This window comes from Limulus polyphemus, unplaced genomic scaffold (genome assembly GCF_000517525.1).
Source record: "Limulus polyphemus unplaced genomic scaffold, Limulus_polyphemus-2.1.2 Scaffold819, whole genome shotgun sequence".
Classification (NCBI taxonomy): Eukaryota; Metazoa; Arthropoda; class Merostomata; order Xiphosura; family Limulidae; genus Limulus; species Limulus polyphemus.
The window spans coordinates 117,848-121,620 of NW_013666429.1; positions in this window are offsets into that span (position 1 = coordinate 117,848).

Genomic DNA, 3,773 nt, shown 5'->3' on the forward strand with positions numbered 1-3,773 from the left:
AACATAATCTGGTTAAAAGTGGTAACATTTTCATTGAGTCTTAGCTTAACCTTGTTAAACTTGTGGTACCATACAGTAAGGCTTAACTTCAACCTTGTTAACTAGTTGAACATAATCTGGTTAAAAGTGGTAACATTTTCATTGAGTCTTAGCTTAACCTTGTTAAACTTGTGGTACCATACAGTAGGCTTAACTTCAACCTTGTTAACTAGTTGACTACAGTGCAGTGAAATACTTTATGTTTACTGTTACCACACTTCAAGCTTAAATGCAGCCTTTTTAAAGTTGTAGTATCTCCAGGTTATCCTTTGAAATTTATCGTCAGGCTTAATCACATAAATATATGGTACATTCAGTGAGATTTAACCTTAATAAACTTGTAGTGTCTTCATTCGATTCAGTGGCGTAGCTACGGGTGGGCCTGGGCGCAACATGGTTCGCCCACTCAGCACCCAGGCCCACTCAATAAGAATCTACTTGAAGGTTCTCGTATCTAAATAAGTAATAGTAGCGCCTATTTTTTAGCTCCCTGTAACTTGTCTCTAAGGTTTTGTACAATTCCTGTCTGTCCATCGTAACTCCAGTCCCACCCAAAATTTCGTACCGGGCTACGCCATTGATGCGAGCTAACTTTGCCTTTAAAAATATGTGGTTTCATCACTTGAGCTTCACTTTATCCTTCGTAACATGTGGTTTCTCCAATTGGACTTAGGCCGAGTGTGGCCTAATGGTTAGCGTGCCGGACTGTGGATCTTCGTTCGCGTTTACTTATGGAATAGAAAAATCGTGGTCCATATTTTAGAACCGTGTGTGCGATCTCCCTCTACCGGTTAAATCTCACTATCTGGTGAGAAAAGAGTTGGCGGCGGATGCTTTTGACTAGCTTCCTTCCCTTTAGTCGATCAATTCCAAAGTAGTATGTAGTACTTTTTTACTCTTATACTTAATTTAGAATTTCTAAAATATGTATCTTTATTTGTAGTTACCTCAGCGTTTTTAAGTGCTTGCGAGTTTCACCTCTGCTTAATTTTAAACTTTGAACTATTGTCACTTGTATTTATATGTTAAAAATTTCTTTTCTTTTTCACCAGAGATGAAATTTAAAAGAGAATCTGTGACGTAGAGGCCTAATACATTCTTTGATTGGCCGTACCCTCTGCTCTGGACTACAGTCTCACCTATTCAAGGCTTATCAGCACAGCTTGAGTCAGCAAACCAAAGAAATACCATTAGGTCTCTTATAATCGTGAAGTGTATATAATATCTAAAAATAAAACATAGATATTGTTACTTGATCTTAGCCTCAATCTGTTTATAGTCGAACAATATGTATATCAATTTTCACCGGTTTTATCTACAAATATGAGTATGTTTTCTTCTGGTAATTTAACTACAATGCTGCGGAATAATGTAAAACTGTTTTATTTATAGAAACCATCCTTAAATGTCATTTCTAGAAGTCTGATTTCATCATATTTTATGTGTAACAGAGTTAATATCTTTAAGATATTATTGAAGAGTCGTCAAAGGAAATATGCGAAAAGTATGCACACGAAACCAAAAAACCACTTCTTTGAAAACGTGACTTCTTCGTACGTAAACGTGATTCAACTTATTGCGTATTACGCAGTTTGCGCCACTGTTATTTACATGCGTATATGACGTATTTAACCATAAGATGTTTACGTTCAAATTTTCCAAACATGGTGTTGTTACGCGAAGCGACTTTCAATAGGGTTAAGCACAATATTCAGTTCAACACTAAACGATTCTGATAATGAGATCACGCCTGTGCTTGAAGTATGGTTTCTGGTGGATGCATAATTTGATCCTCACGCCTTTTTATACATTGTGTTATTGCCTAAGCCACTGCTACGTGCGGAGAGAGGAGGGAGGATTAACTTATCACTTAAAGTGTTTTTAATCTGTATATATATATATATATATTGAAAATCTAATTTTGCTTCTTCTTCTTCTTTGTTATTAGATACGATATTGGTTAATCAAAGCTACACCTTTTCGTGACTAAAGCCCGGTAATTAAGGTGTAAAGGCAATTAAATAAAATATCTTTATTAAATACCGAAGAGATAAGTAAAGATTTCCTTAATAGTTGCACAAAAAAATCAGAAATATACGTCATTTTTTTTTAAATTATGCACACAAGTTATTTATCAGCAGACAAGTATTTCTATTGCAAAAGACAAATTTTAGGCTATAGTAAATATCTAAAAATCAAATATTTAACTTTTCAGTTGGTACAGATAATGATAATAAACGCTAAGTTTTCTGTGGTTTGTTCTTCCCTAAATAACTTATCAAAGACAACTGATTCTGTGTCTTAAACCAACTAAAAATAACTTTCGAATATTAAACACTTTTATTATTAATTATTTATAAAAAATAAAGTTTATTTACAGAGTAAATGTAAGCATAACAAACGAATTACAGATATAACAAATACTTGGGTTTCGAAAATTCCATACACCTTAGTGCATGTTCAAACTTCTAAAATATTTCAGATTTCCAACCGCTTGGCTCACTGTGGTCGGTGATTCGCAATTAAGGACGGCGCAATGCTATCTGGGATACTCATAAAATAACAAACGTAATACGACAGGACTCCATAACTGGAGGGAGGGATCGGTGCTAAACACCTCTAGTGTATAAATAAATAAATAAATAAGAAATCAATTCTGTCTGCTTTTCTGGAGGAATGTTGTTAAAGGAGTGATCGCTTTTTAGTTTGAACCACCATAAATAAAAATTATGCTCACTTAAGGTCCGCACTCAGAGACGAGAGAAAAAACGAGATTATTTCATGGAAGGAAGAGGTATCCAGCACACGTATTTCATTTAGATTATATATTTCGTTTGATCTTTATAACAAGTCTACAAAGATTTTAAGACACATAAATATTAAACTGTTTTTTGAGAAGATCGGTACAGTGATCCTAGAATTATCGAAGAGGTTCGTACTGTATTTATAAACACCACAGATAATTATTTGTGTACCAAACTGTTTGTAGGTCCATGACTTGTTTTGTTTGTTACAAGGTCCTAGAAATATACCATCAGTATTGTAATTAATTCCACAAATTACTACTGGGATCCCTTATAGTGACATAGCTTCAAACGGAGTATCCGCTTTTATAAGTATTATTAACTAGTAGTAATTAACAACAAATATCATAATTCTGGTGTAAACAATGTTATCATTACCCCTTGAAGTTAGCTTTCTTACAGAAATTTGATGTTCCTCTAAAAAGCTTAAGTACAGAGTGAAACAGGAATTACCATTCAGTTTGTTTGTTTGAAATTAAGCACAAAGCAACATAATGGGCTATCTGTGCTCTGCCCGGATTCTAGCGCTGTAAGTCCGCAGACATACCGCTGTGTCACTGGGGGGCATTACCAGTTAGTAGTTAAACAATAAATATTACAGTTGGGACCTCATTGTATTTAAAACTTAGTTATAAGTACAACCTTTTTATGTCTGTTGAAATAGTGCATTTAAAAACATAACAACAAGCAAACAAGTAATGAAAAACTATTTTTAAAAAAATGAAGTAAATGTAGGGATGGCTAATATCAATCCTTCAAAAACAATAGCAAACAAGATATTAGGGATGGCATTTGCATCATCGCTCCATAATAACACAGGCAATAATGAACATATAGTAATATATATATAACAATTCAATCACAATTGAGTTTAATTTATCCTATTTTTGTCTGTTAACATTCTACTACATTGTGTGGCTGTGCTATTAT